The 13,332-nt window shown below is 40.5% G+C and overlaps 1 protein-coding gene and 1 long non-coding RNA gene across 8 annotated transcripts in view; one reads left to right on the forward strand and one right to left on the reverse strand.

Annotated features, from left to right (window-relative positions):
* The window catches only part of LOC140195472 (uncharacterized), a 54,089-nt gene extending 47,394 nt beyond the window's left edge, over positions 1-6,695 (forward strand). For all 6 annotated transcript variants that reach the window (XR_011885478.1, XR_011885479.1, XR_011885480.1 and 3 more), the window contains 2 exons: positions 4,596-4,802; positions 6,033-6,695. This is a non-coding gene — a long non-coding RNA (uncharacterized lncRNA). The remainder of the gene's footprint in view (positions 1-4,595; positions 4,803-6,032) is intronic.
* nebl (nebulette) overlaps positions 1-13,332 on the reverse strand; it is a 304,548-nt gene that overhangs the window by 138,183 nt on the left and 153,033 nt on the right. The window lies entirely within an intron of this gene.

The raw sequence follows: 13,332 nt of genomic DNA on the forward strand, positions 1-13,332 counted from the left end.
TAGAAGGAGTCAATTTTAGAAAACCTAGCACATTTATTTTTCCTACATTTACACACTTAGTCCAGTGGTCACGAAGTATACAGATCCCTTCTTTGTAGAAGACGGCCACTTGGACCTCCAGAAAGTGGTCCACAGCAGGGGTGATTGATAAGTTCATGGCCTAAGGTAGAAAGAGATGAGTTATTAACTTCAAACTTTCTGCATTTTCACTCAAAGAGTTGAACTGCATGAGCATGTAACGAGAGCTATATAACTCATCTCCTTCTACCTACGGCCACGAACTTATCAATCACCCCTCGTATGTATATGTCACTATGAGATTCAGTTTCTTGTGGGCATTCACACTAGAACAAAGTAGTACAATGGAATCAATGACAAACTACATATAACAACCAATGTGCAAAAGACAGACTATGCGAATACAAAAAAAAAGTAAATAAATAATACTGAGAAAATGAGATGCTCAGTCCTTGAAAGTGAGTCTACAGGTTGTGGAACCAGTTGAGGTTATTCACACTGGTTCAGGAGCCGATGACTGAAGAGTTATAACTGTTCCTGAACCTGGTGCTTTGGGACCTAAGGCTTCTGGACCTCCTTCCCGATGGCAGAAGCAGAAGAGAGCATGGCCAGGATGGTGGGGGTCATTGATGACGGATACTGCTTTCTTGTAACAGCCTCCTTATAGGTATGCTCCATGGTTGGGAGGACTTTGCCTGTGATGGACCAGGATATAATCGTCACTTTTAGACCTCCATTCTTGGGCACACAGGGCCATTATGCAACCAGGGTTCTCTCCACTGTACATCAATGGAAGTTTGTCAAAGTTGTTGGTAACATGCCAAATTTGCACAAACTTCTAAGAAAGCAAAGGAATTTTCATGGCTTCTTTGTAATGGCACACACGTGCTGATTCACCACCACTGGCAGAGTGACACCAGTAGAAAACTGCCCCATTCACACTGGCATACATGGCAAACACAGAAACACAGAAAAGTAATGCTGTTTTACCCCTCCAGCTTGCTCCACTGTTCAACATGATATTTGATCCTCTGTCTCAGTACTATATTGCTACTCTATCACCATATATCCTGATGCCTTCTGTAGAGACAGAATTTGCAGATTTACTATGGGAGTTATTGAAGAAGCCATCCCCATCAAAATAATGAAGACGAGCAAGGCTAGAACACGATCAGCCTGCGAAGAGCCACAGATGGCCAGCACACCAGGCCCTGTAAACTGTAAAGTCATCAAGAATATTGAATGCTTCTGAATATCCCAGACACACAATAACATGCAAATATATACTTCTTGCAAAAAAAATCAACAAAATAATTAAGTATTAAATCTTTAACAAATCCAAAATATTTTAATCTTTTCAAAATCCTTTAAACAATTTTTAAAAATTAAGTAAATTCAATTAATTCAAAAATATAAATAACAATGTGTGTTGTGCAGAAAGTGATTAGGAAGGCAAATGATATGTTGACCTACATTATGACAGGATTTGAATACAGATGACTTACAGCAATTGTGTAGTTTATGGTTAGACTGCACTTAGAGCAGTCCAAGCAGTTTTGGTCTCTTTACCTAAAAGCAAACAAACTTGCCATTGGGTGTGCAGCAACGATTCACTAAACTGGTTACAGGAATGGTGGGATTACCAAAGATTCACTAAGCCGGTTCCAGGGATGGTGCGATAACCAATGATCCAGTAAACCGTTTCCGGGGATGGTGATACACTAAACTGGTTACAAAGCTTGACCGTATGAATGTTAGTAAAAAGTTCCCCTTCTCTGAAGAGTAGATGGTCAGTAAGAAAATACACTAGCTGTTACCCCCATCTCCAATTCCCAAACCATTATAATCTAGTTACTCCCAAACTACAATGATCTGACTATAATGGTGGAATTTATACAACGCATTGAGAATCTGAGAATAGAGAGAACATAAAACAGTACAGCATAGCAACAGGTCCTTCTGGCCCACCATATCTGTACTGACCACAACGTAAATTTAAACCAAACCCATTTGCCTGCACACTGTCTATATCCCTCCATTCCCTGTCCAATTGCCTCTTCCACCACCTGCTCCGGCAACACTGTCCAAACATCTACCACTCTCCATGTAAAACAAAATTGCCTTGAAATCTCCTGTAAATGTTCCTCATTAAAGCTACACCCTTTCATATTCGAGATCTCCACCCTGGAAAAAATATTATCGACCCCACTTATGCCTGTCATATTTTACATACGTATTTCTATCAAGTCCACACCCTACCTCCCCCTCAGCCTCTGACTCTTCAGAGAAAATAACTCAAATTTCTTTAAGATCCTCTTAATCTCTCTTACCTATAATTCAGGCAGTAACCTGGTGAATCTCTGTTGTCCCCTCTCCAAACCCTCCACGTCCTTCCTGTAAGGTAGCAACCAGGAATGCACACAATACTCCAAATGTGACCAAACCCAAGATTTTTATAGCTGTAAGATGATTGCATTTATCTATTGAGATGTTCTCATAACTAATGATCCCACTTTAAGGACTCTTCATCTTTTTATTTCATGCTGTCGTTATAGTTGCACTTCAACAGTTTGTTGTCTTCTATGCTCTTGCTCTTTTATTGAATTTTACTTTGAATTTAGAACTTTGACTTCCCTATCTGCATGCTCAACACCACAAACGATAAAGACAAACATTCCATGCATCATCTTTTGCTTCTTACAGAATTTTTTTTGAAACGTTAAAAACCAGGACAGCCAGTCAAAAGTGAAACATATCCATGTCCCTCATATTTTCTCACTGCCCATTCTACCACTGGTGTTCTACCACTAGGGCAGTAATGACGGTTCCCAATCTCTGGTAGTGTTCTGGGCTTCCTTCATCAAGTCAGTAGCTTAGTCTTGGTTTTTACTACCATCAGCCATGCAAGTCCTGAATGGAGACTGAGGAATACGGTCATATTCAGATATAGAAGCATTCACCATTCCCGTTTCTGTAAAAATTTTGTTCTGCCAGTCAGAGTTGCTAGGCCTGAGCCGAACTCCCAAATCTGGAGGACTGGTGGATCCTCTTAGTCTGACCTCTACCCTTTGACCTGTTTGGCATGGGTAATCCTACCAAGAGCCAAAGCATAAAGCCCTGACTCCAGCCAACATAGCTCTCCAGGATATCACGGCAGGCAAGCCTCCAAACCCAACGACAAATTTGTAGTTCATTTGGGGAACATCCCTCATAGACCAGGCATAATTGTGACTCCAAGCAGGACTTTGTTCAGATTAGCAGCGGTACACGCAAAGTTTTTAAGTGAGATCACCTTAATTGAAAAAGGGAAGCAGTCGAGGAAGAAAATACATTCTTAACTATCCCAAGTGCTGCAGGAAAGCAGACATCTTTAGACAAGATGCTAAACCTGCTCTCCCAGGTCAGATCCAACTGAAGAACTATTTATAGAACAGAGGAAGTGTGATTCCCAGCTAATGTTTATTCCTTACTCAAATTCATGTATCGAAGAAGCACATCATGGCAACAGTTAAACAAACCTCTGCAGACTAAGGAACGTACAGCCATTATGTTATCCCAGTTCATCCCTATCCTAGTACAGTCATCCACGATCCCAGATCTTGGACCAATGCTTCCACAACTACTTCATCAGTGCCACAAAGATAAGAGATTCTGCAAAAGCTGGAAATCCTGAGCAGTGCACACAAAATGCTCAAGAAACTCAGCAAGCATCAGGTCCTGGCCTCTCAAGCATTGACTTTTTATTCCCCCACCCCCTCCCCCCGCTCTTCTCCACCAGAGATGCTGCCTGACTTGCTGAGTTCTGCCAGCCTTTTTCTGTGTGTTCATCAGGACTATTCTATTTTTTGTGTTTAATAAATTCATTAAAGGCATATGGACCTCACTGGCAGCACCAGCATTTTTTGTCCATCCCTAATCTCCCGGAGGAGGCGCGTATGCATCAGCCATATCAGTCTGACTAACACATGATCGTGGGTTTGCGATCATGTGTTAGTCAGACTGGCTAAGGACAGAGGGGGATGGTGTAAGAGGCTGTGGAATGGAGTCTATAATGGAAAGCAAAGCATTGAACTTTTATCTCCTCAATAGTGGAGGGTATAAAGGTATTTTTGACACAATTGTTACAAGTTCAATACATCAGGGAACTAAGGAGTGCTAATAAGTCACAGAAACAATGATGTGAGTAACAAGAACAGGCACATCCTAGATGCTAATACATACAAAATGCTGGAGGAACTCAGCAGGCAAGGCTTCATCTTTGAAAAGGAATAAAGAGTCAACCATTCGGGCAAGACCTTTCATCAGACCCAGCCTGAAATGCCAACTCTTTATTCCTTTCCATAAATGCTGCCTGACCTGCTAAGTTCCTCCAGCGTTGTGTGTGTGTGTTACTCTGGATTTCCTGCTTCTACAGAACCTCTTGTGCCAGATCCAAAATCCACATATTGATAGGGATTCCCATTCTGTAAAAGGTCTGGGTGGAATAGAGCTTGTCAAATGTTTAAAGTTCAAAGCAAATTTATTATCAATGTACATACGTGTTACCATATACAACTATGAGTTTCGTTTTCTTGTAGACATACACAGCAAGTCCAAGAAACACAACAGAATCAATGAAAGGCAGCATCCAACAGGACGAACAAACTGATGTGCAAAAAGACAACAAACTACAGGAATACAAAAGAGAGAAAAAAACGTAACAAATACAAAGCAATAAATATCAAAAACATCAGATGAAGAATCCTTGAGAGTCCAAAAGTTGTGAGAACAGTTCAGTGATATGGGTGAGTGAAGCTGAGTGAAGTTATCCCCTCTGGTTCAAGAACCAGATAGCTGAGGGGTAATAACTGTTCCTAAGCCTGGTGGTAAAAGTCCTGAGGCTCCTGTATCTTCTGAGGTCTGTGACAAGTGGTGTATCTCAGGGATCGTTGCTGGGTCCATTGTAGTTTGCCATTTGTATCAATGACCTGAATGATAGCATGGTAAACTGGATCAACAAATTTGCAGATGGCACCAAGAATAGGAGTGTGGTGCATTTACAAGAAGACTAACAAAGCTTGCCGCGGGACCTGGACCAGCTAGAAAAGTGGGCTGAAAAACGGCAGATGGAATTTAATGCAGACACTTTTGAGGGGTTGCACTTTGAGAGGACAAACCAGGGTAGGTCTTGCACAGTAGGACACTGAGGGGTGTGGTAGATCAGACTGATATGTCAATACAGACCCATAATCCCTTAAAAGTGGTGTCACACAAGATAAGATTGTGAAGACAACTTTTGACATATTGGCCTTCATAAATCAATGTATGGAGTGCAGGAGTTGGGATGTTACGTTGAAATTGTATAAGATGATGTTGAGGCCTAATTTGGAGTATTGTGTGTATTTCTGGTCAACTACCTGGAGGAAAGACGTCAATAAGATTGAAAGTGTGCAGAGAAAGTTTACAAGGATGTTGCCAGGACTTGAGGACCTGAGTTACGGAGAAAGGTTGAATAGTTTAGAAGTTCATTTACTAGAGCATAGGAGAATGAGGGGAGATTTGAGAGAGGTAGACAAAGTTATGAGGGGTATAGATAGGGTAAATGCATGGGGTTGGGTGAGACCAGAACAAGAAGTCATGGGTTAAGGGTAGAAGGTTAAAAGGTTAAGGGGAACACGAGGGGAAACTTTCACTCAGAGGGTGGTGAGTCTGGAACGAGCTGCCAGCAGAAGTGGTGGATTCAGGTTCAATTTCAACATTTAAGAAAAATTTGGATAGGTACATGGATGGGTGGTGTATGGAGGGCTACGGTCAGGTTGTAGGTTGATGGGACTAAACAGATTAATAGCTCAGCATGGACTAGATGGGCTGGAGGACCTGTTTCTGTGCTGTTGCATTCCACTAAGAATGGAAAGAGGGATTTGTGTTGGCCAGATTACAACATCATATATGACCCTTTTGCAATCCTAATTTTGAGTGCTGTCAGTAAGGAGTTTGCACATGCTTCATGACTTCCCTGTATGTATTTCCACTAGGTGTAAAAAGGTACCCAAAAAAGTAACACATGTGTGTGAAGTCACCTAAGCTGCAAAGAAACAGTATAAATGAAGAGAATAGTCCAGATTTCTTTGGAATGGTCCAGGAACTTCAATAAGAATGACATAAAGATGGGACACTAGAATCCATTCCTCCGCCTTCGATTTCTGCAACAGATGAATGATTAATCTGTGGCTCCTGTGTATGCCTTTCTAGTTTATAGGAACTGTAACTTTGATTTGGAAATCCTTTGTTTTAGAAATTCTTTGTGATTTAGAAATCTTTTATAAGATGGAAATCCTCAGAGTTTTAACAATGTTGTTTGGAATTAAACATGTATCACTAAAAATAACTGAATTGTGTTTAAACTACTTTATTAGACGAAAGTACCTCCTCCTTGGTAGGGAGGAGGACCCACTGCTCAAATAGTGGGCACTGGCAGCTAAACTCACCCTGGAAGATAAACAGGGAAGTGAAGTAGTTTTTGAAGAGTAGGTAGTTATAGGATAACCTCCGTTTAGTGAGGGTACCCATAGCTATCTATATCAGATAGGGTTAAGACCTTCATTTGAGTTTAGACCTTCACGTTCAACAAACCCAATACCATCTCCGAGTATAATGGAAATTATTTGAATATTGATGTGATGCAGGACAGTACTGGAGACAAGCAAGAAATGCTTGGTAGCTGTGTACATTACTGCATGGATTATACATCACAAATCTAAAAAATAAAAATCAATATATAAAAGAACAATTTAAATATATGTCGTTTTTACAATCACCTTTCTGAAATGTGATTGTTTAGTACAGCTCTCAATGCCCAGGCTATGCAAGGTTAGCATTTTCAAAGCCAATGATGTGACTGAGATACAGAATTGTTATGATGTGTATGCACCACATGTAAGGAAGCAAGATTTTCAGTGGGGAGGTTGATACATTCACCAAGGACTCTATTGTTTATTCCACTGAGAAATCAATTCATGGGACCATTTAACTTCCTTAAATAGCAGCTATTCTTAAACAACACTGTTCATGATTTTATTGTCATATTTATCCTTGAATAAATATGCTCCAGACACATACTTGTGACATCAATAAAGTCATCATCTGCTTCAGAACCATGCCCTGCATCAACGTACTTGCTGCCAAATTTACCAACCTTTGTTATTTCTACACGTGACCAACCCACATTACTCATCCCGCCTGCAAGCTTCCTATCTTAATACAAACCAAGGACCATTCACTCTGTCATCCCACACTGACTAACTTCAATTGTTTCACTTCAATTTTTAAATTCAAACATTATCTCCCTACTTCAATACATCTTCTACCACCCCAACAACTTACTGAGGTATGTCCACATCTGGCCTCTTGATCACATCTGAAATTTGTGGCAGGCACTCTCCAGCTGCCAATGCTCTGTGTTCTTTTAATTCCTTATCTTAACTGTTCCATAAGATGCTCCTTACAAGCTACCATTTTCACCAAGACTTCGGCTATCTCCTAATATCTCCTTCCGTATATCAAAATATTTTTTAATGTCATCTTGGAATTTTTTTAACCTTATTGAAGGGTTTTTGATTTTTCTGGGTGTTATTGTATTATAGTTAATTTTGGGCAGCAGGGTGGAGATACATCTCTACCAGAGGAGGTGCAAGATGCTCCTTCCCTCTGCTAGCCTGCTTGAGTAAGGTGTAACTTTGCCCTCCGATCAGGGTCATGTGAAGCCAAGGGAGCACAGGTGGTGGACGGTCATATGAGTAGCTGGTACATATCACAAGTCCTGGTTTTGCAACTACTGACTCCAGGTAGACAATCTCTGAGTAGCATTGCTAATGGCTGGAGTCACCCACCTTGTAAATGCACTGCCCAGGAGAAGACCATGGCAAACCACTTCTACAGAAAATTTTGCCAAGAACAATCATGGTCAACGACCACAATCGCCCACATCATACAAAGTGGCACACGATGATGATTGTTATTTTAACTATGTTTGCCTTTCATTCACAACTACAAATAACCAGTTTATAAACATTTTTTCCATTAGAATCCATGCTCCCTCTAGACACACTCACAAAGGAATCTTTTATCTCCAAAACACATTATAGAATAACTCTCCTGTCCTTCATTTATTCTGAACTAAAATACATGTTATGATTATGTTGACTACTAGTAAACAAAGGAAATGCCTAGTGACAAAACACAAAATTAGATCAGATTAGATTAGAAATGCTGGAAATAGTAGCATTGGAGAGACTGCATTTGGTGCCCATGATTTGATACCTGCTTCATTAGCGAAATCAAACCCTATAAACCCAAACCATTTGCAGAATTTCTGGATTTTGCAAGGGTTACCCTGCGTTTCCAGCTCGCTTCCACTTTAATTCATTACTCCAGCCCAGTCTGGCCTCTCTGTCATTGACCAACCACATCAAAGAACATCTCACCTTCGGTCTGAGCACACTTCAGCTCTTGAAGCACAACAACAAATACGACAATTTTGAATAACCAGCCATTCTAGTCAGTGACTGAACTGGATTTTCTGGTCTAAGAACAACAGTCCTGTGGGCATTTGGCAGGTTTGGCAGCGTTTGGAGAGGATAGGGAGCAGAGTTGGCATTCTAGGTCAACGACCTCACAGTGGGTACATGGGGAAATCTGCAAACTCAGCTATCAGCTTTGTTTCTCTTTCAATATTTCCATCATTGCCAGCTCTTTGCTTGTCAGCCCTTGTCCAGTTCTGATGTAGCTCAGGCTTTTTTCTCTTGACAGATGCTGCTTTACGGAGATGAGGAGGAATTTCTTTAGCCAGACAATGGTAAATCTGGAATTCTTTGCCACAGGCAGCATGGAGGCTGAGTCTTTATGTATATTTAAGGCAGAGTTTGATAGAGTGTGGATTGGTCAGGGCATGAAGGGATATGGGGAAAAAGGAATGAGATTGGGGCTGAAAGGAAGATTGGATCCACCATGATGAAATAGCAGAGCAGACTCAATGGGACAAATGGCCTAATTCTGCTCCTGCGGGGCCTATAAAAAGTATTCACCTCTTCCCCCCCCCCCAAAGAAGTTCTCATGTTTATTGTTTTACAACATTGAATCACAGTGGATCTAATTTGGCTTTTTTTATTCTGATCGACAGAAAAAGACTCTTTCATGTCAAAGTGAAAACAGATCTCTACAAAATGATCTAATTACAAATATAAAACACAAAATAATTGATTGCACAAGTATTCACCCCCACCCCCTTTAGTATGACACACCAAATCATCACTGGTGCAGCTAATTGGTTTTAGATGTCACGTAATTAGTTAAATGGAGATCTGTTTTTGGATAATAATTGTAAAAATGCAGAGGTATCTGGAAGGCCCAAGTGCTGGTGAGTCAGTATCCTGACAAAAACTACACCAAGATGACAAAAGAACACGGCAAGCAATGCCGCTAACCACAAGTCAGGAGATGGATACAAGAAAGTTTCTAAGTTACTGAATATCTCATAACTGAGTACAGTTAAGTCAGACATCAAGAAATGGAAAGAATATGACAGCTGTAAATCTGCCTGGAGCAAGCCTTCTTTAAAAACTGCGTGACCGTGCAAGAAGGAGATTAGTGAGGGAGGCCACCAAGAGACCTAGGGCTCCCGAGGAATTACAAGCATCAGTGGCTGAGATGGGAGAGACAGCGCATGCAACAATTGCTGCCTGGGAGCTTCACCAGTCGCAGCTTTATGGGAGAGTGACAAAGAGAAAGCCACTGTTGAAAAAACTCACATGAAATCTCAACTAGGGTTTGCCAGAACACATGTGGGAGATTCTGAAGTCAGCTGGAAGAAGGTTCTATGGTCTGATGAAACCAAAATTGAGCTTTTTGGCCATCAGAATAAACCGCACATCATCAAAGACACACCATCCCTACCGTGAAGCACAGTGGTTGTTGCATCATGCTGTGGGGATGCTTCACTGCAGCAGGTCTGGAAGGCTTGTGAAGGTAGAGGGTAAAATGAATGCAGCAAAATACAGAGAAATCCTGGAGGAGAATCTGATGCAGTCTGCAAGAGAACTGCAGCTTGGTAGATTTGTTTTCTGGCAAGACAATGACCACAAGCATAAAGCCAAAATTACACAGGAATGGCTTAAAAACAAAGTTAATGTCCTGAATTGGCCAAGTCAGAGTCTAGACCTCAATCCAATTGAAAATTTGTGGCTGGACTTGAAAAGGGCTGTTCACTCATGATCTCCATGCAATCTGACAGAGTTTGAGCAGTTTTGTAAAGAAGAATGGGGAAATATTGCAGTGTTCAGATATTCAAAGCTGATAGAGACTATTCACACAGCCTCAAGGCTGTAATTGCTACCAAAAGTGCATCTACTAAATACTGATTTGGAGAGGCTGAATACTTATGCACACAGTTATTTTATGTTTTATATTTATAATTAATATAGATCACTTTGTAGAGATCTGTTTTCACTTTGACACAAAAGTCTTTTTCTGTTGATCAGTGTCAAAAATGCCAAATTAAATCCACTGTGACTCAATGTCGTAAAGCAATAAAGCAATAAAACATGCAAACTTCCAAAGACAGTGAATACTTTTTATAGGCACTGTATTTCTTACGGTATTATGGTCTTAACCTTCCAGGCTTTCCTGACATTCTTCTTTCTTTGGGGTTTCCAGCAGTTGCGCTCCGTATTTCATCATTCCAGAATGTACTTCTCTTGTCATCTGTTTATTTTACATCTCTTCCAGGAATGTTAGTTGTTCTTTAACTTTCATAATCACTACCACATTCTTTTAGTCAACACTAAACCACGTCATCCATCATCTCTTAGTTTACACTCTCTTTATTCTCCCCATTCAACAGGAATTCTGCAGATGCTGGAAATTCAAGCAACACACATAAAAGTTGCTGGTGAACGCAGCAGGCCAGGCAGCATCTCTAGGAAGAGGTGCAGTCGACGCTTCAGGCCAAGACCCTTCCCTCTGAATATACCCCTTCTCCCCATTCCATCACTTTGCAAGTTTAAGCATTCTTGTTCTCTAAGATTTTGCAGTTCGGCTGAAAGGTCACCTCCCTCCACAGATGCTTTCCAGCTTTTTCTGGATTTATTTTGGATTTACAACATCAGCATTTTTTTTCTTTGGCCTAGATAAATACTTTGAATTCAGATGGAGTTCTTTGTCTTCTTTCTCTTCTCCTTTACCCATCTCCTGGGATTGAGGATGACCTGCTTCCAGTATGACTTGGTGGATTCTGAGGTGCTTCAGATAGCCAGTGAGTCCAGGATTGAGACCACAGTCTATGCTAAGGGCAAACCACATGGAGAGCCACTTTCTATGTTTGCATGGTTTCTAAATGAATAATACAGCCTAAATGAGTTTAGTTCATTGAACATGGTAAAAATTCATTTGCAAATTTGGCGAGTTCAAGGAAATCTAATTCTTCACAGGTTTCAGTATTGGCTTGAGCTGAAACAAAATGCTTAATAGAAGTTTTACAGCTTTTACCCCAGCTTTTGTTAAAACTACAAATCATTTTACACACACTGCTGCCTATCATTTCCTAAAATGCATCAAAAAAATTAAAGTAATCCCATATTTAATCCTTGATCTATGCTAAATTAGTAGGTTTAAAACAGGGGCATTAGCACTTCTAAGTTCAAAGTAAATTGATTATCAAAGTATATATATGTTACCATATGCAACCCTGAGACCAATTTCTTCTTGAACATACTTAGCAAATCCAAGAACCATAATATCATCAATGAAAGACTGCACCCAACAGGGTAGACAAACAACCAATGTGCAAAAGACAACAAACTGAGCAAATACAAAAGAGAAAAAAATAATAATAATAATAAATAAGCAATAAATAGAGAACATGAGATGAAGAATCCTTGAAAGTGAGTCCATAGGTTGTGCGAATAGTTCAGTAATGGGGCAAGTGAAGTTGAGTGAAGTTATCCCCTTTGGTTCAAGAGCCTGTTAGTTCAGTGGTAACTACTGCTCCTCAACCTGATAGTGCAAGTCCTGAGGCTCCTGTGCATTCTTCCTGATGGCAACAGCAAGAAGAGAGCATGACCTGGGTGTTTTGGGTCCCTGATGATGGATGCTGTTTTCTGTGACAGTGCTCTGTGCAGGTGTGCTCAGTGGTGGGAAGGACTTCAGCCATGATGGCCTGGGCTGCATCCACTGAGTGTGGCAATGGCTTCAGTGTCCATCAACCAGAGAGGGAATATTATGTCCATTCCCCCACTATTTGGTACATCATAAGATAGTGTTTCATGGTGCACAATTAGGCCATTATTAATATGAAACTGGAATACTTTGGTGCATTCTAACATACCATACACATATGCAGCACAAATTACTTATTTTGGGCTCAAGAAGAATTAAACATTCACTGCAAAGTTCAAGGCAGGGTCTAATACTAACAAGCCACGAAGTTAAAGCAGCTTTGAGAATCAAATGGATAAATAGTGTTTGGCCAAAGTGGCAAAACATGGATTCTTAAAGATACTGGGTAGAAAATCTTCTCAGATCACTTGCATTTAATCCACTATTTAATAGCGACTATACAAATCACATGAAAATGGCCAAATTTTGAGAGCTGCCACTACTTTGTTCCATCTTAAGTGCCAAGAACATATTTCCTTTCTCAGATGTTAATTACCAACATGGTAAAATGATAATACTATCTTGAGCTTGAACTTTTGTGAGAATGTTGCTAATTCATGTAGTTTCACCCATATCAGCATCAATTCCAGCTGATATTGTAATGAGTATCCTCCTCAGGTTCTACCTCCAACCCCTATTGTGACAACCAGCTTATCTTCCCCAGGGTAATCTTTGAAATATATCGGCAATCCTAGTAACGGCAAAATTATTTTCTATTTTCATCTCTGAACTCCTTTGTCCCAGTCTCATTTGATTCACATTTGATTCCATTTAATGCAAGGATTTCCAACTTCTTCCAATGTCTTGTTCTCCCTGTTCTGTGATCTCCATTACAATACAGAAGTCTTCTAAAATATCACACTTCCTCAAATCCAGACCACCTTATCGTTGTCAAGTAAAATTTCTCTTCCATCAGCAGCCATGCCTTCTACTGGCAAGCTGCAAAGCTCTCGGATTCCCTGTCTAAATCTGCATCCTTCTCACTGTCACACCTCTCTCTTTTGCATCTTCTGAGACCTCCCTATTTGATGAAACCTTTGGACCATCAATCTCAATGCAACCTTACAGGGTTTGTGTGAAAAATGTTCAATTATGCTCTTCCAAGGTACACATAGGAAACTCAGC

This window comes from Mobula birostris, chromosome 3 (assembly GCF_030028105.1).
Source record: "Mobula birostris isolate sMobBir1 chromosome 3, sMobBir1.hap1, whole genome shotgun sequence".
Taxonomy (NCBI): Eukaryota; Metazoa; Chordata; class Chondrichthyes; order Myliobatiformes; family Myliobatidae; genus Mobula; species Mobula birostris.